Source organism: Schistocerca gregaria, chromosome 10 (assembly GCF_023897955.1).
Source record: "Schistocerca gregaria isolate iqSchGreg1 chromosome 10, iqSchGreg1.2, whole genome shotgun sequence".
In the NCBI taxonomy this organism is placed as follows: Eukaryota; Metazoa; Arthropoda; class Insecta; order Orthoptera; family Acrididae; genus Schistocerca; species Schistocerca gregaria.
Genome location: NC_064929.1, coordinates 216,502,597 through 216,530,138, shown reverse-complemented (window position 1 = coordinate 216,530,138; position 27,542 = coordinate 216,502,597). Strand labels below are relative to the sequence as shown.

Sequence of the window (27,542 nt, the reverse complement as noted above, 5' to 3'; positions counted from 1 at the left end):
TGTCCACATAGGACAGGCAATATCGCGACTGACTGACTGACTGGTCATCTCCCAGCCCAAACCGCTAAGGATAGAAACTTTGGAGAGGGCGTTGATCTGATACTGTAGGCATCGTTCAAGACGGCATTCTTCGGAATTCCTCCCCTAATGGTGTCAAATAAGGGATGAAAGCTTTTTTTGAACATACGTCGCTGTACGTGCTATTTTTAAGCTAGAACTACTATAATTAGTATTTGGTTTCTCTGTCAGAAATAAAGAAATACGTGTTCCACCATTTTAGGAAATTTAGCTACTATGGCGGTGAAATAGCATGTGAAAATGTGGTATCGATAGTTCCGATGCCACGGCGAAGGTTGGCGCTACGAGAGCGGAAGATCTTGGCGGACGACAGCGCCCTCTGGCCGACGCTGTGCAGCTCTACGAGCGCCGCTCCACTTTCGCTCAGTTCATGAAGAGCAGACGCCTGAGAACCATGGCTTTAGCATGCCTTGCCATTGAGACTTTTCTATCTGGACCACGGCTTCGCACCTACGTCCTCACCTGTACCAAAGATACGTACTCAGTAGTATATGTTCATACACGAGTAAAAAAACCTCGATGCTCAATGGTTAGTCGCTTCCTTTCATTTGGCCTCTTTGTCAGATTACAGGAGCAGACCCACGCGCCGCATTTCATGCGGGATACAAAACAGAAAGTCTTTTTGAAAACACCGTTATTAGAGACACTGCTGCAGCATTTTTAAAATCACGTCTGTTAAAATTTGCACATGACTTCTTCGTAAGAAATAAAAAAAATACGTGTTTAAATGTTTTTGGAAATTCATCCCCTAGGAGGATGAAATTTTTTATGGAAATATGTCATTATGAAAGCATTTTTGAAGCTAAACCTATAAAAATTTGTTCTTGAACTCTCGGTTAGAAATAAAGAATCACGCATTTCAGAATTTTTGGAAATTCAGCACCCCCTTAGCATGAAATGTGGCGTGACTGACTCAGTCACTCATTATCGGCCAGGCCACACCGCAAAGGATAGGAACTAGAAATTTGGAGCGGGTCATGATCTTAAACTGCAGGCATTGTTTATTAAAGGAATGATCGAAATTCGATCCCTAAGCGGGCGAAGTAGGGGATGAAAAATATTTTGAACGTATGTAGCTACTAAAACAATCTTAAAGCCAGAAGTACGAAAATTCGTACTTGGTTTCTCGGTCAGAAATAAAAGAAAAATGTGCTTCAGCAATTTTGGAAATTCAGCCACTAATGGGGTAAAACAAAGGGCGAACGTTTTATTAAAGAACTGCTAAAACATTTTATAGCCTCGTATTTGACTTCTGGGTTAGAAATAAAAAAATGCTCCTTTCATTGTTTTTGGAAATTCAATTCCTAATGCGGTGATATATGGCGTAAATTTTTTTTTGAAAATGTATCAATATGAAATAATTGTTAGAGATAAATCTAACAAAGTTTGTATTTGCGTTGTCAGGTAGGAATAAAAGAAGTACGTTTTCAGTGTTTTTTGGAAATTCGACCCCTAAGGAGGTAAACTAGGCGAGCAAAATTTTTATGAGAGTATTTTGCTGTATTAAAACAGTTTTGAAGCTGAATCTATGAAAATCTGTATATGAATTTTAAAGAAATACATGCTACCCACGAAATTTTTCACGGAGACATGGCCACAAGAACTCAAAAGGCAGGTTTAACAAAGACCTTCGACTCTAGCTTCCATAACCGCTCTTTGGTCAGAAATAGATTCGGGAAAGGCCGTCCTTCTAAGGCCTTAATTGGAATGCAAAGTTTAGAATATGTTGCAATCTGTGAAGAACATAAAAATTTGATTAAAGAACAAAAAAATCTACGCAGTCCATGGTTCACATGGTTGTGAGCACTATGGGACTTAACATCTAAGGTCATCAGTCCCCTAGACTTAGAACTACTTAAACCTAAGAACATCACACACATCCATGCCCGAGGCAGGATTCGATCCTGCGGTTCCGAACTAAAAAAAAAGGTTCAAATGGCTCTGAGCACTATGGGACTTAACATCTATGGTCATCAGTCTCCTAGAACTTAGAACTGCTTAAACCTAACTAACCTAAGGACATCACACAACACCCAGCCATCACGAGGCAGAGAAAATCCCTGACCCCGCCGGGAATCGAACGCGGGAACCCGAGCGTGGGAAGCGAGAACGCTACCGCACGACCACGAGATGGGGGTGTTTTCGAACTGAAGTGCCTAGAACCGCTCGGCCACCGCGGCCGCCTGTTCAGTCCGTATAACGTACACGAGCGAAAGAGCGGGCACCAAGCCAGTCATTTAAAAAAGTAGTAGAATAAAAGAAAATCATACGAGGATTTTCTTGATAGAGTCGGCTTATGAATGAAAGTGGGATGTCGTAACGAACGGCAAGAAGCTGGGCAGGCAGTCTGATGGCCCACATAGACGGCAAACTCTGATTCGTGAGGTGTCGTCCACGGAGGTACAGTGTGGGCTGGCAGCGAACCTTGGTAGGTGTACTAAGGCGTAGATGCGGAACAGATTTCCGTTAGAAATAATAATAATAATAATAATAATAATAATAATAATAATAATTGGAGCGATTTTGGCCACCAGGTGCAGCTCTGGCACTGTACAGCACCTCCTCGACTTCCCCGGTTTTCATATTCAACAAACTGTGGTTTAACGATAAAATCGGCTTCTGACTTTCCTACTTCTTTTCACTTTCCTGCCTACGTTCCGTTCCTAACCCATTACATTTGGGGACATTTCTAACGCCTTTCTTCCAGTCACATTGTCCGATTTGTGCCTGGTGGTCAAATTTGCAACTACTTTTAGTCAGCGTAAACCTGTTCTCAATTCACGGTTTAGAATATCTATCAAATGTTGCTGCCATACGATAATTATAGTCTACAACGCACCACTGCGAGTAGCTTCTCTTTAATTATAACCACCCGGTATGATCCACCGACTGAAACAACAAGGGGGAAAGCAGTTTTATGAACAGATGTGTCGCAGTATTTCTGGTGCCGCCCGCAGCACATTGTTGGGAACGGGAGTGACGCCATCTCGGGCTGGGAGGCTGGAGCAGCACCTGTTGGAGCGAGAGAGAGTCGGAGGGGGGGGGGAGGCAACACCGCCCCCACGCCGCCTCCAGCCACCAGCTGCCACTCCAGCGGCCAGGTGATAGCATCAGTCTGGAGAGGCAAACAGGCAACACCTCCGCAGCCTCCGTACTCCAGCGCCACAGGCGGACACACAGAGGGGCCCAACGAAGCTGCTAGCTGCTGCTGCTTCTCGCAACCTGCTGCTTTACAAACTTGTAACAGCTATGTGGTCAGCAAGCCAAAATCCGCTATGTTCAAAGACTTTTTATATTGTGTTATTTTCTGGCGCTACAAGCTTATTTCGGTTCGACGCTCATTATCAAGCGACCTGCAAATATATGGGGTTGTTAGTGCCCTTATGTGCCTGTTTATAACTAACAACAGTTTTGTATATATCTGCCGTGGTATTTATTTTCATCGTTAACGCTGTCGCTAGCTGATGCCTTGTACTGTTGCGTAAAATAGACGTAACGCAGACGAAATTGTAGATACGTAATGTCTCAGCAGTCGAATTTGTTGTTGTACCTCCATGGTGCACCGCGCTGATACTGCCCCGTGACGTCACTCAGACGTGATCCTACCCTGTGTCGACCGTTGCGAACACCTACTGACTTCCGTGGTCGTATTCCAAATAGCATCTGTTGCTTCGATTGAGTGGGAACGTAGTTGTTTCATGAAAAATAGACATTTCAGTAATCGTTCATCTTCTTGACATGCACAAGATACTATACCATGCCCTGCTTCTATCTTCATTGCAGCCGGCCGCTGTGGCCGAGCGGTTGTAGGCGCTTCAGTCTGGAACCGCGGTGGTGCTACGGTCGGAGGTTCGAATCCTGTCTCGGGCATGGGTGTGTGTGCTGTCCTTAGGTTGGTTAGGTTTAAGTAGTTCTAAGTCTAGGGGACTGATGACCTCAGATGTTAAGTCCCATAGTGCTTAGAGCCATTTGAAACATTTTTTCCTCATTGCACACGTTTATGAGCTAACAAAGAACTCGCAGGTACGTGAACATTATTAATGTGGTTCACACGAGTTGAAATCTGAAATGTAACGAACAAGAACTATTAGCAGTAGGCAAAGAAGAATTGGTTTCGGAGCTCCAGTCATTTCCTATCGATAAAAATACCGTAAAAATGGAATTATATGGATTAGAAAAGCATGTCTTACACACCCTTCTCTTCTTGGTTATTCAAAATACCGGCTTATTCTAAAAGGTGGACCCATTTTCTAAACTTCGTAGTTATTCAACTACTAATCCAAGGTGAACAAGCTTTGTGCCAGCGAAAATAGGAAGTTTTGTTCATAATGGTTGATATCAATTTAATAAATGTAATAATTTGTAGTTAATTAGTTTTTAATAAACACCTAATAATTGGAAATATCGTAAATGTTGTGAATGTTCAGTGTGGCCACCATTGGCTGCACGGCAAACATCGTCGCGGTAGCCAAACTCGCCCCACACACGCGAAAGCGTGTCTGCTGTTACTGAGAGCACGGCAGCGGGGATCCGGTTCCAAGATCGTCCAGAGTGGTCGGTAGAGGCGGGACGTAAACAGCCTCCTCCACGTAACCCCACAAGAAACAGTCTCAGGGTGTGAGGTCAGGAGATGGCGGTGGCCAGAAGTGCAGAGCCAGATCATCGAGTCCACTGTGACAGATCCAGCGCTGAGGGAGGGAGTCATTCAAAGAGCCTCGTACATCACGGTGCCAATAGGGCGGAGCTTCACCCTGTTGGAAAATGAAGACCTGGGAATTTTCCATGACAGCCATTGTTCCAGCATGTCCAGGTACGTAATTCCTGTTACAGTTCTTTCCACAAAGAAAAATGGCCCGTAAACGTTTGTACGGGATACGGCGCAGAACACGTTGCTCTTCGGCGAGTCCCCTTCGTGTTGTAATGGTGAATGTGGATTTTCCAAACGCCATACGCGAACACTGTGTTGACTTTTCCACTAAGATGGAGCGTCACTTCATCGCTAGAAATTACACACTGTAGAAATGCGTCATCCTCCATCTTTGCTAGCACATAACCACAAAATGCGAGAAGTTTCTCTTTGTTGTTGGAGTTGAGAGCGTGCACAAGCTGTAATATATGGAGCCGGCCGCTGTAGTCGAGCGGTTCTAGGCGCTGCTGTTACAGTCGCAGGTTCGAATCCTGCCTCGGACAAGAATGTGTGTGATGTCCTCAGGTTAGTTACGTTTAAGTAGTTCTACGTTCTAGGGGACTGATGAACTCAGATGTTAAGTCCCATGGTGCTTAGAGCCATTTTAACCATTTGTAATCGATGGGCCTGTACAGCAACGCCGTCTCAGAACTTCTCATACAGTTGGTTGAGGCGTTCCAAGTTCTCGACTGGCTTATTTGGTAGACTTACTGAGACTGCGCACAAATCTTTCTCGAATTCGTCGGATATCATCCTCTGACACACGCGCTCGGCCTGTGCTTTATCTTTTGCACACACTCTCAGTATGTTTAAATTGGTTAAACCGACGGCCAATGCTTTTGCGAGTTGGTTGTCGAATATCGAAAGTGGTACGAAATGTCCGCTGCACTGCAATTTGCGACTCACTTTTCGCGAACTCGAGAACGCAGAAAACCTTGTGCTCCATAGTCGCCAACTCACTCAGAGCTGACAGTGAAACGGAATGAAGGCCCAATTGCCGCGCGAACCCTATCGGCCGCTTCTGAAACCACCGTCACCGCCGGCCGAGAACTTTGAAACTTCCTCTTTTCATTGGTATAAAGCTTGTCGATTTTGGATTTGTAGTTGAACACATATGAATTTTTTAAAATGGGCCCATCATTTAGAACAACCCTGTATACCAAGAAAAAACAAGTTACATGAATGAGGCGAAATGTGCCGCGTTACTAGAACATTCAAAAACAGAGAAACATTCGAAATTGTTTTCCTGACACTATGTTATTCGTGTGAGCACTGTAATTTCTAGTATTTAAAGGAACTGTTACGTGCATGCGACAGAAACAATGAACAAGAAGTAATCGTAAAGAGTAGTTTGCGCGGCAGACACCGGCCGCTCTGGCTTCAGGTCAACGTACAGCGTTGAGTCCGTCATGGAGGTCAAAGAGAAGGGAGGCGGCGCTACACACTTGCGCCATGCGTTGTTCTGAAGCCAGAGTGGGCGAGGCCTGCCCACATATTACGTAGCCCAGAGATTTGAGCAAACTACTGTTTACGATCACTTCTTGTTTGTCGTTTCTACTTGTGCTTTTAAATACTAAAAATGTTCTGTGTAGTGACAATATGTCGCTATTCTGTCGAAGAGCGCGTGCTTCTTATGAAGCAATATTGGCTCACTGGTTCCACTGAGACATGTCAGCGAATGTTCGTTGAACGGTTTGGTGATGAGCATATACCGCCTAAATGCTGCATAAAAGAAGTTAGTGAACAAGGTGGAGAGCGGGTGGCGACCGCCATTAACGGGAGAAAATGCGACTGACACGAAACGACGACTCTTGGCGTCTCCCACAGAGTCCGCCCGACGTTTATGTCAGGAACGTGAAATGTCACGGAGCAGCGAAGGAAGCCGGCGTGTATTCTTCCAGGTTTATTGTTGTTGAGGAGCTCAACGTAAATGCCAAAGACAACCGCATTACATGTTGCCGTTGGTTTCAGCAGTTTGTTGCTCAGAGGCCAGCAATATTGTAGTACACATGATTCAGTGATGACTCGTGGTTCCAACTCTGTCGCAATGTAAAGTCTCACAATACACGTTTGAGGTGTAATAAAAATCAGTACGGACTAGTCGAGAAGCCCCTGCATTCACAAAAGATTGGCGTGTCCCTTGCAATATCACACAATTGCATCGTCGGACCAATTTTTTCGATTCCATCGTGGCAAAATGTTTCCTGAATTTGTGAACCAACTGGACGATGAAGAACTCACTCTCGGCCACATGCCTCACGTCACGAGTGATCGTGGCTGAGATCGAATCAATTTCCCCGGGCAGAGTGACTTCGGAAGGACTGTCGCCCCCAAGGTCACGGCATTTAACACCACCTGACTTTTCCTCTGGGGTGGCCTGAAGGACAAGATCTACAGGACCAAACGACACAATTCTGGATATTTAGGAGAGAACATCGTCCGTGAAATCCAGGCAATGACACCAGAGGTTCTTGCGGCATCATTCGAGAATCTGCAGCCGTATTTACAACTCGAAGGCGGTCGCTTCCAGCACCATTTGTGATTCGCCTTTATTTCCCCATGAGGGAGGTATGACTTGTTCATTTCATTTATTTCCTGATTTTTCTGCAAAGCCTGTAAATGTAATTTAAGTAAATGTTTGTATGTTGGGCCTCTTTCGAATGGGATACCCTGTGTAACAGCTACGGCGCGTGCTATGCCAAACCGCACCACTACTCCAACGTATTCCAATGTTGCTTTTGTTGTTGTGGTCTTCAGTCCAGAGACTGGTTTGATGCAGCTCTCCATGCTACTCTATCCTGTGCAAGCTTCATCTTCCAGTACCTACTGCAACCTACAGCCTTCTGAATCTGCTTAGTGTATTCATCTCTTGGTCTCCCTCTACGATTTTTACCCTCTACGCTGCCCTCCAGTACTAAATTGGTGATCCCTCGATGGCTCAGAACATGTCCTACCAACCGGTCTCTTCTTCTAGTTAAGTTGTGCCACAAATGTCTCTTCTCCTCACTCCTATTCAATACCACCCCATTAGTTATGTCATCTACCCATCTAATCTTCAGCATTCTTCTGTAGCACCACATTTCGAAAGCTTGTATTCTCTTCTTGGCCAAACTATTTATCTTCCATACAGTCAGACAATTAAGACTATGGAAAAGATCTCCAGTGTAGGAAATTGCCCGTTAAAAGAGTGCGATTTGTGCGGTGATGTGAGTCGTGCTGCTGAGCCCCGCGGCCCGGGACAGGAGCCGCCCACGCACTGTGTGTGTGTGTGTGTGTGTGTGTGTGTGTGTGTGTGTGTGTGTGTGTGTGCGCCGGCCGGCCTTTTTGCGACCCGGCGGCGGAAGTGTGCCCCGCAGGGCCGCTTTTGGCAGCTGATGCCAGCCGGGGCTGTGACTCAGCGGGGGGCGGCGTCGCGGCGCCCGGCGTCGCTCGCAGTTCCTGCCGCCGCCGCTGCATCCCAATGGCCGCCACGCGCCGCCGTCCGCGCACAGCCTGCTAATTAGCCCGACTTCCTCTCGTGTCCGGTGCGTCGCGGACCGCGCAACCATTCCTCCTACTTCACCCCATTCTACCCGCGATGGGTCGCGAACACACGCCTCCGGGCATCTATTGTCCACTTTCCAAATCTACATCAACATGCACTGACGGGAAAAGATCACAACACCGAGAGGTAATCAATGTAGAACAATATGCCTAGGTAACATATATAAGTGATTAACATTACAAAATCAGAAGTTAATGAAAGCGCAAATGAAATGCAGATTTGAAGTGCTGGTACCCTAATATCCTTTGTAACAGACAGAATGTTTAATGCAAGCATGCAAACGTGCATCCAGTATGTTGTACAGGTGCCGGGCGTCAGTTTGTGGGATAGAATTCCGCGCCTGTTGCACTTGGTCGGTCCGTACACGGAAGGTTAACGCTGGCTGTAGATGGCGTGGTAGTTGTCGTCCGATGATGTCTCATACGTGCCCGATTGAAGACAGATCCGATGACAGAACGGGCCAAGGCAACATGTCAACACTGTGGAGGGCCATTTTGGATTACAATAGCGACATTTGAGTGAGCGTTATTCTGTTGGAAAACACCCCTGGAATACTATTCTTGAATGGCAGCACAGCAGGTCCAATCACCAATCACATAGTCTACGCGAGCGAAGCAGCGGGTGCTAAGCTTGTAGTTAATAAAACAGCTGCAAACGCTTAGCTGTTCTTAGGTATCTTGCCTTCTTGAAATCTCGTTGTCAAATTAAAACATCGGCGTAACGACTGATGGTGCGATGTATAGTACAAAGAAACACCGAGACTACAACATTGTTCATAAATATAGACTGTGCAGAAGCCCCTTACAGGGGGCGGTGCCCAGAAAGATGCGGACACGACGGCTTGGAAGCGAGCTCGAGAAAGGTCTTCCTCAGTCCCGAGCGACGGTCTAGGCTGGCCAACTGCGTGTCGTGACGGGCGGTGTCCGCAGGTCTCCGGCGAACCACGTGGTTGGCATGTCTCTGTGCTGCATCTCCGGCATTCCTCCCAGAGCGTTCCGCCAGGTCCTGATGGGATTCTAGTTCGGTTTTACAGACCGTACTCTACTGCACTGGGTCCTTACTTAGCTTACATTTATCGCGAATCTCTTGCCCAACGTAGAGTCCCGAGCGACTGGAAAAAAAGCGTAGGTGACGCCTCTATATAAGAAGGGTAGAAGGACGGATCCTCAAAACTACAGACCAATATCATTAACATCGGTTTGTTCCAGGATTCTCGAACATATTCTCTGTTCGAATGTAATGAATTTCCTTGAGACAGAGAAGTTTCTGTCCATGCATCAGCACGGCTTTAGAAAGCATTGCTCGTGCAAAACGCAACTCGCCGTTTTTTCACATGATATCTTGCGAACATTGGATGAAGGATATCAGACGGATGCCATATTCCTTGACTTACGGAAAGCGTTTGAAGGTGCCCCACTGCAGACTCCTAACGAAGGTACGAGCATATGGGATTGATTCCCCAGTATATGAGTGGCTCGAAGACTTCTTAAGTAATAGAACCCAGTACGTTGTCCTCGATGGTGAGTGTTCATCGGAGGTGAGGGTATCATCTGGAGTGCCCCAGGGAAGTGTGGTAGGTCCGTTGTTGTTTTCTATCTACATAAATGATCTTTTGGATAGGGTGGATAGCAATGTGCGGCTGCTTGCTGATGATGCTGTGGTGTACGGGAAGGTGTCGTTGTTGAGTAACTGTAGGATGATACAAGATGGCATGGACGTGATTTGTGATTAGTGTAAAGAATGGCAGCTAACTCTAAATATAGATAAATCAAATTAATGCAGATGAATAGGAAAAAGAATCCCGTAATGTTTGAATACTCCATTAGTAGAGTAGCGATTGACACAATGACGTCGATTAAATATTTGGGCGTAACATTGCAGAGCGATATGAAGTGGGACAAGCATGAAATGGCAGTTGTGGGGGAGGCGGATAGTCGTCATCGGTTCGTTGGTAGAATTTTGGGAAGATGTGGTTCATCTGTAAAGGAAACCGCTTATAAAACACTAATACGACCTATTCTAGAGTACTGCTCGAGCGTTTGGGATCCCTATCAGGTCGGATTGAGGGAGGACATGGAAGCAATTCAGAGGCGGGCTGCTAGATTTGTTACTGGTAGGTTTGATCATCACGCGAGTGTTACGGAAATGCTTCAGGAACTCTGGTGGGAGTCTCTGGAGGAAAGGAGGCGTTCTTTTCGTGAATCGCTACTGAGGAAATTTAGAGAACCAGCATTTGAGGCTGACTGCGGTACAATTTTACAGCCGCCAACTTACAATTCGCGGAAAGACCACAAAGATACGATAAGAGAGATTAGGGCTCGTACAGAGGCATATAGGCAGTCAGTTTTTCCTCGTTCTGTTTGGGAGTGGAACAGGGAGAGAAGATGCTAGTTGTGGTACGAGGTACCCTCCGCCACGCACCGTATGGTGGATTGCGGAGTATGTATGTAGATGAAGATGTGGATGTACGATGAACGGCCACATCCGGGATAGAGAGCCTTCTGCGCTCTTCTGGCTCCACGGTGAACCGGGTGCTCCCCTCGGTGGACTTCTGATACTTCAAGGACGAAATTTCTCATCGCGACGGGGCGACTCTATAAAAGTGTCATCCACGCACCAGGGTCGCTGCGAAGGCATCTGAACGGCTTACAGTCCGGGAATATTAGCTGCAAACGAAATTTGCTTACGTGTGATTTCTCGCCATTTAATGGACCAAGTCTTCCGCCTCTTCTGTCTCCTCTGTTCAACCTGTACATAGAACAATCAGTGGAGGAAATAAATAACAAGATTCAAAGAGTGAATGATGAGATTTTCGGGCGACATTACTATCGTCAGTGAAAGTGAAGACCGATCACAGCACCTCTTGAAAGGAACAAACAGTCTAACGGGTGCAGGATATGGATTAAGAGTAAATCGAACGAAGACGAAAGTAATGAGCAGTAACAGATATCAGAACAGCGAGAAACTTAACATAGGGTTGGGGATAACGAAGTAGTCAAAATCAAGGTAAGCAGACTAGTACTGGATAAAAGTGCATTCCTGGCCAAGAGAAGTCTAGCAGTATCAAACATAGCCCTTAACTTGAGCAGGAAATTTCAAAGAATGTGCTTTTGGTGCACAGAATTGTATGATAGTGAAAAATGCGAGTGGGAAAGCGGGAACGGAAGAGGATCGAAGCATTTGAGACGTGATCCTGCAGAAGAGAGTTGGAAATTGGTTGATCATAAGGTAAGAAATCAGGAGGTCCTCCGCAGAATCTGCGACGAAAGGAATATATGGAAAACACAAGAAGAAGGGACAGGATTGTAGGACATCTGTTAAGAGATCAGGGAGTAACTCCCGTGGTACTAGAGGGAGCTGTAGAAGGTAAAAACTGTAGACGAAAACAGAGGTTCGAATACGTGCAGCAAATAATCGAGGACGTATTCAGAATGAAATTTTCACTCTGCTGCGGAATGTGCGCTGATATGTAACTTCCTCGCAGATTAAAACTGTGTGCCGGACCGAGACTCGAACTCGGGAACTTTGCCTTTCGGGGGCAAGTGCTCTACCAACTGAGCTATCCAAGCACAACTCACGCCCCGTCCTCACAGCTTCAATTCCGCCACTACCTCGTCTCTGACCTTCCAAACTTCACAGAAGCTCTTCTGCGAACCTTGCAGAACTAGCACTCCTGAAAGAAAGGATACTGCGGAGACATGGCTTAGCCACAGCCTGGGGGATGTTTCCAGAATGAGATTTTCACTGGCGGAATTGAAGCTGTGAGGACGGGGCGTGAGTCGTGCTTGGATAGCTCAGTGGGTAGAGCACTTGTCCGCGAAAGGCAAAGGTCCCGAGTTCGAGTCTCGGTCCGGCACACAGTCTTAATCTCCCAGGAAGTTTCAATCGAGGACGTACGTTAGAAGTGCTACTCTGAAGAGGTTGGCAGAGGAGAGTAGTTCGTGTCGAGCCGCGTCAAACCAGTCACAAGACTCATGACTGTATGTGAAGATTGACAAGAGTTACAAAATTCGCGGTATTTAGTAAGTGCAGAGTAATGTGCGGAGTACAGGCTGTAGCAATAGACTCCTTGCATCTTTACGGCTCGTACCATCAAACTGTGTGGCTTGCTACGGTTGCCTGCAGTGTTGTTTGCCGCTGCTGCCTTCTGCTGCTGGCTGCGCGGAGGGTTTTTTGCAGTCCGCTCCGCTCGCTTGCACGCTGTCATTCCTCCGCCCCCCCCCCCCCCCCCCCCCCCCCTCCCGCTGAGCCACGCCGCGGGGGCGTCGTGGGAGCCTGACCGACTGTGGGCGAGCACCAGCCGCCGCGTCGTGCCAAATGCGAGGCGCTCTGTGCCAGCCATCCTCACCACCTCACACACGGTTACCTTGCTATGGAGAACAGCGACTGTCAAACCTCACTGCATCATCGTCTCTCGTTTATTGAACTATTACACTCTAATTGCGGTCTAACTGCTCATAGTCATATATATAATAAGTTTTGTCATCGACAAACATAGCAATAAAGAATTAGCATAGCTTCGATTTACCGTACAGTCGTACCATATATCTAAAAAGGTGTTTAAACCTTGTTGTTGTTGTTGTTGTTGTTGTTGTTGTTGTCTTTAGTCCGAAGACTGCTTTCGTGCAGCCCTCCATGCTACTCTGTCCTGTGCAAGCCTCTTCATCTTTGAGTAACTACTGCAACGTGCATTCTTCTGATTCTGCTTGCTGCATCCATCTTTTGGTCTCCCTCTACGATTTTTGCCCCTCACTTCCCTCCAATTTTAAATTCGACATCCCTTGATGTCTCAGAATCTGTCCTCTCAACCGATCCCGTGTTTTAGTCAAGTTGTGCCACAAATTTCTCTTCTCTCCACTACATCCTCATTAGTTACGTCATCGACCCATCTAATCTTCATCATTCTTCTGTAGCATCACACTTCGAAAGCTTCTATTTTCTCCTTATATACACTTTTTATCGTCCATTTTTCACTTTCATACGTGGCTGTACTCTATACGAATATCTTCAGAAAAGATTTCCTGCCACGGAAATGTACATTCGATGTTAACAAATATCTCTCCTTCAGAAACGCTGTTCTTGCCATTGCCAGTCTGCGTTTTGTATCCTCTCTACTTTGGCCGTCATCAGTTATTTTGCTGCCCAAACAGCAAAAGTCGTTTACTACCGTTAGCGTTTCATTTCCTAATCTAATAACTTTCAGCATCCCCTCATTTAATTCGACTGTAATCGATTACCCTTGCTTTCCTCCTTTCTATTGCAGAAGTGTCCAGTCTCTTAGCTTACGTGGGCCACTTAGGAAGAAGACGAGTATTTTTGGGCCGCACGTAATGTACTTATCACTAAGAAAAAACGGTAAAAAAAAAGAACAGAAGAGGGGGGTGGGGTGGAGAATGGCATCAATGTGACCTTTTGTACATGATATTTCATTAATAATTTTATATTCATGTAATTAAGATTTATAGAATTAATGTGATATGCGACTTTGAGTGTGCTAAACTAGTGTGTCATTAGTTTTTATCCATGTGTTCGCAACTCTCAGCATATTCTCGACGTGTTCATCTGAGATTTTGGCTGTATTTTTATTTTTTGTATGTTGTACTCTTGAAAATAACTCTTGACAAATGAAGTGTCTCCAAACAAAGATGACATATATAACGCATGATTGTGCAACAAGGGATATTTCTCTCTGAGTAGGTATGATTTGTAAAATGTCAAGTCAGAACACCTTCATCCGCCTAAATTTTCAGTTGTTATTTTGTTTAAACAACCAGTTTCAGCGCTACGTTACGCAATTTTCCGGCCCCCTGACGACGTGTAGGAGGATTCCCATCTGTGGTCCAGCATTCAGTGACAGGCACCCGTAGGTTACTGGCACGGCGACCGCCTCTATCACATGGTGCCGACTGAGCGATCGCTCCGCACATATTGCTCAGCTCAGGGTCCTGTATTTTGAAACGTTCCGTTATCATGGACACTATCGTCAATTGGTTGCGCCGAAAAGAAAAAGAGAGATAACCAGATACGCGTTAAAATCTTCCACATTTACATCTTCGTCGTACTCCGCAAGCCACGTAATGGTGTGGGGCGGAGGGTGCGTTTTGTACCACTAACTGAGCCCTCCAACCCCGTTCCACTCGCGAATAGCACTTCGAAGGAATGATGTCGGTAAGCCTCTGTATTGGCTCTAATTTCATGAATTTTCTCTTTGTGGTCATTTCGCGAGATGTATGTTTGAGGAAGTAATACACTCCTGGAAATTGAAATAAGAACACCGTGAATTCATTGTCCCAGGAAGAGGAAACTTTATTGACACATTCCTGGGGTCAGATACATCACATGATCACACTGACAGAACCACAGGCACATAGACACAGGCAACAGAGCGTGCACAATGTCGGCACTAGTACAGTGTATATCCACCTTTCGCAGCAATGCAGGCTGCTATTCTCCCATGGAGACGATAGTAGAGATGCTGGATGTAGTCCTGTGGAACGGCTTGCCATGCCATTTCCACCTGGCGCCTCAGTTGGACCAGCGTTCGTGCTGGACGTGCAGACCGCGTGAGACGACGCTTCATCCAGTCCCAAACATGCTCAATGGGGGACAGATCCGGAGATCTTGCTGGCCAGGGTAGTTGACTTACACCTTCTAGAGCACGTTGGGTGGCACGGGATACATGCGGACGTGCATTGTCCTGTTGGAACAGCAAGTTCCCTTGCCGGTCTAGGAATGGTAGAACGATGGGTTCGATGACGGTTTGGATGTACCGTGCACTATCCAGTGTTCCCTCGACGATCACCAGAGGTGTACGGCCAGTGTAGGAGATCGCTCCCCACTCCATGATGCCGGGTGTTGGCCCTGTGTGCCTCGGTCGTATGCAGTCCTGATTGTGGCGCTCACCTGCACGGCACCAAACAGGCATACGACCATCATTGGCACCAAGGCAGAAGCGACTCTCATCGCTGAAGACGACACATCTCCATTCGTCCCTCCATTCACGCCTGTCGCGACACCACTGGAGGCGGGCTGCACGATGTTGGGGCGTGAGCGGAAGACGGCCTAACGGTGTGCGGGACCGTAGCCCAGCTTCATGGAGACGGTTGCGAATGGTCCTCGCCGATACCCCAGGAGCAACAGTGTCCCTAATTTGCTGGGAAGTGGCGGTGCGGTCCCCTACGGCACTGCGTAGGATCCTACGGTCTTGGCGTGCATCCGTGCGTCGCTGCGGCCCGGTCCCAGGTCGACGGGCACGTGCACCTTCCGCCGACCACTGGCGACAACATCGATGTACTGTGGAGACCTCACGTGTTGAGCAATTCGGCGGTACGTCCACCCGGCCTCCCGCATGCCCACTATACGCCCTCGTTCAAAGTCCGTCAACTGCACATACGGTTCACGTCCACGCTGTCGCGGCATGCTACCAGTGTTAAAGACTGCGATGGAGCTCCGTATGCCACGGCAAACTGGCTGACACTGACGGCGGCGGTGCACAAATGCTGCGCAGCTAGCGCCATTCGACGGCCAACACCGCGGTTCCTGGTGTGTCCGCTGTGCCGTGCGTGTGATCATTGCTTGTACAGCCCTCTCGCAGTGTCCGGAGCAAGTATGGTGGGTCTGACACACCAGTGTCAATGTGTTCTTTTTTCCATTTCCAGGAGTGTATATTGTCCGAATATTCCCGGAAACTTCTCTCTCGAAATTTCAACAGTAAACCTCTCTGTCGTGCATAACGCCTCTCTTCTGACGTCTGCCGCTGGAGTTTGTCGAGGACCTCCGTAACGCTCTCGCGCCGACCAAACGATCCCGTGACGAAACGCGCCCCTCTTCTTTGGATTTTGTATATCCCTTCTATCAATCGTACCTGGCAAGGATCCCATATTGATGAATAATGTTCAAGAATCGGTCGAACAAACGGCTTATAACCTACTTCTTCCGCGGATGATTTCCTTAAGATTCTTCCTATGAATATCAGTCTGGCATTTCCTTTTCCTACTGTTTGTTTTATGTGGTGATTTCCCTTAAGGTCGATATGGATAGTTACCCTTACATATTTTACGGTGAATACTGTTTCCAGCAGTTTCTCGTCAGTACTTAAGTTTTATAGTAGTGGATTTATTTTCCTATGTATGTGCAATACATTACATTTATTTACGTTCAGTACGAACTGCCAAGACCTGCACCATTCATCAGTTCCCTGCAGGTCATTGTGCAGATCGATACAGTCCTCTGGTGTCGCTGCTGTCTTGTAGACAACCGCGTCATCTGCGAACAACGTTAAAGAACATCCGACTATTTCTACTAGATCATTTATTTACGTTGTAAACAGTAACGCTGCTATCACACTTCCTTGAGGTACTCTCGGAACTAGTTTAACATCTGCCGATTTAGTTCCGTTAAGAGCGAGTTCTGTCTGCAAGGAAGTCTTGAATCCAGTCGCAGACCTGGTCCGACGCTGGATAAACTCGTATGCTTTCACCAGACAGCAGCTACAGTGTCTCAAATGCCTCCTTGAAGTCTGGGAACACGACATCAACCTGCAAGCCATTGTTCACTGTACCAACGCCTTCTTTCATAATTTTGAAAACATGTACGTATTTTAAATTTTGTGCAAGGTGTGGCTTCGTATTTTATAAGCGCTCTCAGCTGAAGGGCGACAATGTCCCATTGCCGTGACTCGCTCGCACCCCTCGATAAGGGAATGAAATGACAAGAAATCTTTTTCCGTGGCCGTCTTTAGACCGTAAGCAGATGAACATGATGTGGGGCAGCCGCAGCCCGTTAACCGTGTCCCGTAGGCTCTCCTCCATTGGTTTTCAGCGTAGCATCATTGCTCCCAGGAAACAAACCAGGTCGAAATTTCTGCAACCCTGTACTTTGCTCGACAGATTTGCTTTGTCGGTTTTAGCCGTGCTGTTTCCACGTAGCAGGCGGCTTGAAGCGATACAGTCACGTGAAGGTAGTGAAGATGTGTGGAAGACAGATTTGCTGGTATGTTCCTGGGAAATTGCAAGCATCGTGACATAGCGGTGTAGCCTATGCCAAAGTGTGACAGAAGTGAACACGAAACTTAAATATGAATCTTTGAAAGAAACACCATGTAGCTGCCGCAAAATTATTTTTATAATAATCAGGTGATAATATAATTAAAAGTAGTAATAATCGAGTGATTCACCAGTCACTGCTGGATTTATGAAGCAACTGTACTGGCACTGAGCACATACATCCTGAGCAGTTTTTTACTCACGCAGCAAGTTAATCTGGAAGTACTGCTTTCAGATACTGTGAGTAAAAAATAACTTTGACCGTAGATTTAATTTTCTGATGCAAAGAAAGATGTGAGTCGCCAACATGGCGGACACTGTACTGTGCTCGAGCAAAATACAAGTTAAAAAAAGTATTTGTGCTACGATTGGAGAGGCGGATATCGTAACACTAATCAAAGTAGGAAGTAAATAAAGTCCATGAACCATGGACCTTGCCGTTGGTGGGGAGGCTTGCGTGCCTCAGCGATACAGATGGCCGTACCGTAGGTGCAACCACAACGGAGGGGTATCTGTTGAGAGGCCAGACAAACGTGTGGTTCCTGAAGAGGGGCAGCAGCCTTTTCAGTAGTTGCAGGGGCAACAGTCTGGATGATTGACTGATCTGGCCTTGCAACATTAACCAAAACGGCTTTGCTGTGCTGGTACTGCGAACGGCTGAAAGCAAGGAGAAACTACAGCCGTAATTTTTCCCGAGGACATGCAGCTTTACTGTATGATTAAATGATGATGGCATCCTCTTGGGTAAAATATTCCGGAGGTAAAATAGTCCCCCATTCGGATCTCCGGGCGGGGACTACTCAGGAGGATGTCGTTATCAGGAGAAAGAAAACTGGCGTTCTACGGATCGGAGCGTGGAATGTCAGATCCCTTAATCGGGCAGGTAGGTTAGAAAATTTAAAAAGGGAAATGGATAGGTTAAAGTTAGATATAGTGGGAATTAGTGAAGTTCGGTGGCAGGAGGAACAAGACTTCTGGTCAGGTGACTACAGGGTTATAAACACAAAATCAAATAGGGGTAATGCAGGAGTAGGTTTAATAATGAATAGGAAAATAGGAATGCGGGTAAGCTACTACAAACAGCATAGTGAACGCATTATTGTGGCCAAGATAGATACGAAGCCCACACCTACTACAGTAGTACAAGTTTATATGCCAACTAGCTCTGCAGATGATGAAGAAATTGAAGAAATGTACGATGAAATAAAAGAAATTATTCAGATAGTGAAGGGAGACGAAAATTTAATAGTAATGGGTGACTGGAATTCGAGTGTAGGAAAAGGGAGATAAGGAAACATAGTAGGTGAATATGGATTGGGGCTAAGAAATGAAAGAGGAAGCCGCCTAGTAGAATTTTGCACAGAGCACAACTTAATCATAGCTAACACTTGGTTTAAGAATCACGAAAGAAGGTTGTATACGTGGAAGAACCCTGGAGATACTAAAAGGTATCAGATAGATTATATAATGGTAAGACAGAGATTTAGGAGCCAGGTTTTAAGTTGTAAGACATTTCCAGGGGCAGATGTGGACTCTGACCACAATCTATTGGTTATGACCTGTAGATTAAAACTGAAGAAACTGCAAAAATGTGGGAAATTAAGGAGATGGGACCTGGATAAACTGAAAGAACCAGAGGTTGTACAGAGTTTCAGAGAGAGCATAAGGGAACAATTGACAGGAATAGGGGAAAGAAATACAGTAGAAGAAGAATGGGTAGCTCTGAGGGATGTAGTAGTGAAGGCAGCAGAGGATAAAGTAGGTACAAAGACGAGGGCTGCTAGAAATCCTTGGGTAACAGAAGAAATATTGAATTTAATTGATGAAAGGAGAAAATATAAAAATGCAGTAAATGAAGCAGGCAAAAAGGAATACAAACGTCTCAAAAATGAGATCGACAGGAAGTGCAAAATGGCTAAACAGGGATGGCTAGAGGACAAATGTAAGGATGTAGAAGCTTATCTCACTAGGGGTAAGATAGATATTGCCTACAGGAAAATTAAAGAGACCTTTGGAGAGAAGAGAACCACGTGTATGATTATCAAGAGCTCAGATGGCAGCCCAGTTCTAAGCAAAGAAGGGAAGGCAGAAAGGTGGAAGGAGTATATAGAAGGTTTATACAAGAGCGATGTACTTGAGGACAATATTATGGAAATAGAAGAGGATGTAGATGAAGACGAAATGGGAGATACGATACTGCGTGAAGAGTTTGACAGAGCACTGAAAGACCTGAGTCGAAACAAGGCCCCCGGAGTAGACAACATTCCATTAGAACTACTGACGGCCTTGGGAGAGCCAGTAATGACAAAACTCTACCAGCTGGTGAGCAAGATGTATGAGACAGGCGAAATACCCTCAGACTTCAAGAAGAATATAATAATTCCAATCCCAAAGAAAGCAGGTGCTGACAGATGTGAACATTACCGAACTATCAGTTTAATAAGCCACGGCTGCAAAATACTAACGCGAATTCTTTACAGACGAATGGAAAAACTGATAGATGCAGACCTCGGGGAAGATCAGTTTGGATTCCGTAGAAATGTTGGAACACGTGAGGCAATACTGACCTTACGACTTATCTTAGAAGAAAGATTAAGAAAAGGCAAACCTACGTTTCTAGCATTTGTAGACTTAGAGAAAGCTTTTGACAATGTTGACTGGAATACTCTTTTTCAAATTCTAAAGGTGGCAGGGGTAAAATACAGGGAGCGAAAGGCTATTTATAATTTGTACAGAAACCAGATGGCAGTAATAAGAGTCGAGGGGCATGAAAGGGAAGCAGTGGTTGGGAAAGGAGTGAGACAGGGTTGTAGCCTCTCCCCGATGTTATTCAATCTGTATATTGAGCAAGCAGTAAAGGAAACAAAAGAAAAATTTGGAGTAGGTATTAAAATTCATGGAGACGAAGTAAAAACTTTGAGGTTCGCCGATGACATTGTAATTCTGTCAGAGACGGCAAAGGACTTGGAAGAGCAGTTGAACGGAATGGACAGTGTCTTGAAAGGAGGATATAAGATGAACATTAACAAAAGCAAAACGAGGATAATGGAATGTAGTCAAATTAAATCGGGTGATGCTGAGGGAATTAGATTAGGAAATGAGACACTTAAAGTAGTAAAGGAGTTTTGCTATTTAGGAAGTAAAATAACTGATGATGGTCGAAGTAGAGAGGATATAAAATGTAGACTGGCAATGGCAAGGAAAGCGTTTCTGAAGAAGAGAAATTTGTTAACATCGAATATAGATTTATGTATCAGGAAGTCGTTTCTGAAAGTATTTGTTTGGAGTGTAGCCATGTATGGAAGTGAAACATGGACGATAACTAGTTTGGACAAGAAGAGAATAGAAGCTTTCGAAATGTGGTGCTACAGAAGAATACTGAAGATAAGGTGGATAGATCACGTAACTAATGAGGAGGTATTGAATAGGATTGGGGAGAAGAGAAGTTTGTGACACAACTTGACTAGAAGAAGGGATCGGTTGGTAGGACATGTTTTGAGGCATCAAGGGATCACAAATTTAGCATTGGAGGGCAGCGTGGAGGGTAAAAATCGTAGAGGGAGACCGAGAGATGAGTACACTAAGCAGATTCAGAAGGATGTAGGTTGCAGTAGGTACTGGGAGATGAAGCAGCTTGCACAGGATAGAGTAGCATGGAGAGCTGCATCAAACCAGTCTCAGGACTGAAGACAACAACAACAGCAACAACAACAACATAACATAAATAGACAACTCGCGTAGTATAGGTAGCTAAACATAACTGCGAATTTGCACAGACCATCTGCACCACCCAATTTGCCTCCGAAGTCTTAATGCTGTAGAACTGAGAGCTGAATATATATATATTACGCCAGCTGAAGATGGATGATAGCTTTAAGCGTATACTGACATAAATAAAATACACAAAAAGTGGCTGCTTTTCTTTGTTAAAATAATATTCAAAACGATATTTCTTAAAATAATATAATCCGCAGGTACAGAGCTCAACAACCAAAAAAGTGATAACCAAAAAAGTGATAAGTGAGGGGTGAACGTAGAGAACATCGGTTGTAAAAAGACTGTGCGAGGATTGTGCTGCCACCGTTGTATACGTGGCGTAGGCGTCACGAGAAGAAGATACAAGAGGGATGAGACCGGGCAGTGAGTGGCTGGCTGCGTGTCCTGGGGAGTAACAGCACGCCGCCACCAGGTAGGCGAGGAGCAGCGTCTGTACGAGAGATCCGAACAAAGTGGGCCATTCGTCAGCACTCGCTTCTTTACAGTCAGCTACAGAAATACACCCGCCAGCAGGCTCAAACCCAGGGACATAGCTTGGCCGACGCGAGGTTCGCCTCTTGTACACGACGTGTGCCAAAAGTGGGAACGTGTTTGGCAGAAGTTTCCTCCGGCAAATTCTCGCCTTATTACCGACGCTACTAAACGTGTGGCGGGGTTGGGCCCTTCCAAGAAGTTACAGACAACTCTGATTCGATTCTCTACAGGACATGAAAGATGTGGTGGCTGTTTTTAGGAATGGGGCTTCACGTGTGGCTGGCGTGCGACTGTGGGTTCGCTGTACAAACTGCGCCGCAGCTGATTGGAGAGATGATGATGATGGTGGTGGTGTTTGGTTTGTGGGGCGCTCAACTGCGCGATTATCAGCGCCCGTACAAAGTCCCAATTTTTACACAGTCCATTTTCTTTTCGCAATCTAGTCTAGTCACTCTCATAAAGGATGATGATGAAATGATGGGAACAACACAAACTCCCAGTCCCCTGGTAGAGAAAATCCCCAACCGGCCGGGAGTCGAACCCGGGACCCCGTGATGCATAGGCAGAAACGCTAGTCACCAGACCACGAGCTGCGGGCCTAATTGAAAACAGGTTGTCGCGAAAATTTCCTGATCGACTCATTTGATGACTACATCAGTGGACTACTTTGGAGACGTATATAGTTACAATTTTTATTTCTTTGTTCATGTTATTTATTCATGTTCCGAAAGAACAGGACACGTTGGACCGAGCAGGACACGTTGGACCGAGCAGGACACGTTGGACCGAGCGGGACACGTTGGACCGAGCGGGACACGTTGGACCGAGCGGGACACGTTGGACGACAAGAGATAGGACGTCCATATTCACAGTACGAGTACATTAGTATGTTCTGCAGAAATGATTAGCATTTGAACCACGTCGTCTCGCGGTTTGAAGGCCAACCAGGATATCGCGGCGCGACACCACCTGCCGGTAAAACGCGGCTGCGGCAGTCGTTGCCGCTACAAACCGAAGGTAATGGATCAGTGTGACTTGAGCAGACGCTCAGGATGCCTCGCAGTGCAACGGGTGTGTGCGGATTGATTCAGAGAGGGTCGTGGACGGGTCAGGTCGCACCACTCAGACCCCCTCGCCCCCCACCCGAGAAAGTCGACACCTCATCCGAATGGCATGCGTTGTAGTCAGCTATGGCGCAGCACAGTGGAACAGTAGAACACATCGTACGCTGTCAGGGGTGACAGAACAGGTTACGTGCGCTTCTTCCACTTCTCCGCCCACCTTTGACGAATGTGCTGGAACACGCTAGACGGCAATGGTGTAATGAACGACGTCACTGGGGACAGGAATGGCATCAGATAGTTTTTCCGGACGAATCTAGGTCCGGTTTGTTTGAAAATGATGGCCGGATTTTGGTTCGCCGCAAAGAGGGGGAGCGACAATGCAGAGAATGCATTCGCCCCTAGACATACAGCACCAAGTCCAGGCCTTATGATATGGGGTGCTCCAGAGAACAACCACACTCGAAGCGTGTCCAGGGCACTCTGACGAACGTGACGTACGTGAATGACATTGGGCGACCCAGAGCCATACCCTTTCTACACGAGACCGCAGACACCATTTTTCAGGAAGACAATGCACGACGACACGGTGTCACAGGATGTCAGCCTTTTGCCCTGGCTCTCCAGATCACCAGACTTGTCGACAATCGAAAATGTGTGGGATATGGTGCGACGACGGGTGCAGCGCTGTGACACAATCCCGACCAAGGTGAATGCAGCATGGATGGCTATACAGTAGGACGCCATTGGCGCCTTATACGCGTCGATGCGATCTACGCGTGGAACGAGTAGTGATGGGTGGACGCTGTGCCTACCAGGCAACAGGGCGACACATGCTGGACCCAGGGGGCTGAAGTGCTGATCATTTCTAAGGAACGTACCTGTGTACAAATCCTGTAAATATGAACGTCCTACCTCTCGTGTTCTGTTTTTTTCTGAACATGGGCTATATTTCTATGCATATGTAACCGTTATTTCGTGGAGTTCTCAAATAAGAATGTAAAATGACCATGTAAGCCATGCGAATAATAATAATAATAATAATAATAATAATAATAATAATAATAATAGTGATGGTGGTGGTGGTGATGATGATGAATGATTTGATAAAATCTGCCAACTAGTTGGAGATATAAAGATTTATTAACAATCCTTGACCACTGTTTGAACAATTGTAAAATTGTCTTCTTCACAAGTATGTGGATCTAATTTACGATTTTCAACTTTGTGCACATGTATTTAGACGCAGCTCTGGCTATCTCGACAGGCAAGAAAACAGGGTCCATGTGCTTCTGAGGAAGAGATTTTTGCAACTGGTGGAACGATGGTCAGTGGTTCTTAGTGAACCTTTATACCTGCAACTGGTTGACTGATTTTCTGAAATCATTCATTTACATTCACTGTAGAAAGTTCCTGGCAGATTAAAACTGTGGGCGGCGGACCGAGACTCGAACTCGGGACCTTTGCTTTTGCAAGTTTGTGAAGGTAGGAGAAGTAGAACCAAAGTTGTGAGCACGGGTCGTGAATCGTGCTTGGCAAGCTCAGCGATAGACACTTGCCCGCGAAAGGCAAAGGTCCCGAGTTCCAGTTTCGGTCCAGTACACAATTTTAATCTGCCACACTTTAATCAGCGCACACTCCGCTGCAGAGTGAAAAATTCATTCTACATCCACCGTTGCCGAAAAGTAGCTATGTTTAAAATTTTAATAACGGCAGACATAGAGAGGGGTGCAGGCAGTAATTTTTACCCCGATAACTGCGCAGGCTGAGTAGCACAGGCAATCGGCGATACTTCAGCGAAGTGCCCTCCGCCACGCACCGTGCACTGCGCTGCGGACTGTTTATTTACGTAGATGTATGGCGGCGGCGGTGTTGTGACGCGATGTGATCCACAGTTTATTTTGGTGTGACCGCGGCGTCCGCAGCTTGTAAACTACCGCCTCCCAGAGCACGGTGTGGGTGGGGCCCGCCAGCGGCTCCGCTGCCTTCCGGCGTCGGGAGCAGCGCCTGAAACCGCGTCGATCGTTCGACGCTGTCGCGACGAAGGTACCGCTACCGGAAGTATCGTAAGGCATTGAGTGTCGGGTCTACGAAGGGACTTACTTAGAACAGAAGAAGAAATATGGCCTATTGCGCTAAGTTTCTTGGAACCAACTTATGTGGAACATCAAATATGAACGTAACGATCGAAGGACAAATATTCCAACAGAAAAAGGGGCGGGGGCCTCGATATAAAATTTACGTCATTTGCAGTAAACGCAGTTTTAAATACAAGTGAATAATGGAAGTCATGTCATACGTGCATGATACAATTCGAGTATAAAATCGGTGGCGGAACAACTATTGTTCAGAATGTAGTACTCATATCATACAAGGGGAGAGCAAAAAATATTTCCGTTTGAGGGCACTGCGGCAGCGTAACTGCTTAACGACGTGTTGGGGAGAGATTAGCGTGGCATTTGTGTGTGTGCGACTTGCGTGAACTATGGAGGCGTTGCTACCAAATGCGGCCAAACGGGGACGGCGTGCTGACAGGCGCTCACTGGTGAATGAGGACTGTGTTCGGGGGCGGCGTGTGTGTGGAAAACCGGCGTTGTGGGACGCTGCCGCCGCTTCGTGTTGACGCGCGCCCCGACGTCGCTGCCGCAACGCAGCAGTCGCGCCACGCCATGTGGCAGGCACTCGGGACCCGGGCCATAGTCCTCATGTCTCCACGTGCGGTCACCGCGCCGTCGGTCCCTTAAAAAGGGTCGGACGAAGATGTGCAGCGGGCACCAAACTGCAGGACGCCGTGTTCCATCAGACGCGTATCCTCGACGTCGTGCGTCGGTAGGACCCGTGCCTCAGTGCTCAAGGCGGTTTTGCCTGACCGGCACGCAGTTCCTGGACTATTCGGCCTTCGTACGGAAATTTTTTGATTGCCTCTTATGTTACTAGTATATCTTGCTGAAATCCTAAGTTTTTCCCATTTACTGGATTTCGTCAAATATGCTTTTTGTGTATGAAAATGTGAAGCTTTTGATGCAGGTCTATTTCCGGCCTCTCTGTAATTTATGGACTATTTTCCAGTTATTGCTTATGTTTTCAAATAATTGACATGTGCTTCTGATGAGAGTCCCTATTGACGATGTGTCAGGCGTATTTTAGAAGAATGCGTCGATGTGTTCTGTAAACTGTACATTGAAGTTACGTCAAATTTTGGTCTGTATGCTGAGCGTGACATTCAGTACACACAGTTTTACGGATTGTATAGTTTGAGTGGGTGTCATGATTACCCTGAATGTTGTATCGTAACCTGTAGCGTAACTTATTATATTACTGGAGTAAGCTTTTCTAACACTGCTCGATTTCAAGCTGCTCTTATCAGCATATTATCTACTTTATTATTATTTCCATTTACACTTACTTTCTTTCTCTTTGCCATTGTATTTCATATGTGATGTAGCAAATTATACAGGTGCTTGAACTTCTATTTTCAAATCTGCCGATCATTGACTGTGGCGGCAGAACTGTATTATCTACCAACATAAATGTGGTTATGTCTTGAAATAAAAATTTTATTCAAAAATATGGCAGATAAGGTAGTGCCCATACGATAGGAATGAAGTCGATAAAACCTCGAAAACCGATTGTCCTGAAGTATTCCTTATGCGCACTTGCGCGTTGACACACACACACACACACACACACACACGAGACGGGACTAACAATAGCATTGTCAGCGGCCGCCTGCGCTGGTCGCCTACGGGAGCGGACATCCCGTTCTCCAGCCTCTCCCTGGAAGGCAAGTGCCCGCGCTGGGGGGGCCTCCACGCTCCAGTTAGCGGCCATTGTCGCCGCGCGCCTCCGACGGCGGCTGATCGGCCCCTGGAGTCCAGCGCCCTCTGGATCGCGGCACTGACGAGCCGCTTGTCCCAGCACTGCCACCGGCCTCCGCCCTGGAGGAGCGGCGACCGACCCGCCAGCTGCTTCCTGGGCGTCGTGGCAGCTCCCGCCCTACCAGCGTTCGCCACTCGGCGCCCACTCTTCTGCTGCTCATCGGCTTCAGCTCGACGGAAAAACCGCTACTGTGTTAAAAATTATGCTCATTTCAAAAGGATAAGACCGCAATACGTAAATAGCAGGCACTTAGAAACAAAATCAGCAGGAAGTACAGGGAAGCTGAGACGAAATGGCTACTTGAAAAATGAGAAGAAATCGAAAAGGAAATGATTGTCGGAAGAACTGAGTAATCATATAGATAAGTCAAAACAGTCTTCGCTGATATTAAAAGCGAGGGCGTGTCATTAAAAGTGCAACGGCAATTGCACTGTTAACTGCAGAAGAGAGAGCGGGTAGCCGAAAGGAGTACATTGAAGGCCTCTGTGAGGACCTGACGGGAGTCGATATAGAAGAAGTGGGGGATGCAGTATCGTAAAAGAGCGTTGGAAGACTTAGAATAGAATAAGGCAGAAGAGACAGATAACATTGCATGGGTATTTGTAAAATCACTGGGGGAAGTGGCAACAAAACGACTGTTCACGCTGGTGTGTACAATGTACGTGTGTGACGATATACCATCTAACAGAAAAATCCCATCCATTTAGTTCTGAAGATAACAAGAGCCGATCAAGTCCCAGAATTATCGTACAATCAGCTTCACCCCTCAGGCATCGAAGTTGGTGACACGAAAAATATACATAAGAATGGAAAAGAAAATTGAGGACGTGTTAGATGACGATCAGTTTGGCTCCAGGTACCAGAGAGGCAGTTCAGACACTGCAGTTGATACTGGAAGCAACACTAAAGAAGAATCGAGACACCGTCATAGGATTTAACGACGCGGAAAAAGCGTTCAATAACGTAAAATGGTGCGAGATGTTGGAAAATGTGAAAAA

The 27,542-nt window shown here is 46.4% G+C and overlaps 1 protein-coding gene and 1 non-coding gene across 4 annotated transcripts in view; one reads left to right on the top strand and one right to left on the bottom strand.

Annotated features, from left to right (window-relative positions):
• The window catches only part of LOC126293339 (centaurin-gamma-1A), a 304,641-nt gene that overhangs the window by 63,573 nt on the left and 213,526 nt on the right, over positions 1–27,542 (top strand). The window lies entirely within an intron of this gene.
• On the bottom strand, positions 11,805–11,879 carry Trnas-cga (transfer RNA serine (anticodon CGA)). Its single transcript has one exon. It is a non-coding gene; the product is annotated as a tRNA-Ser (tRNA).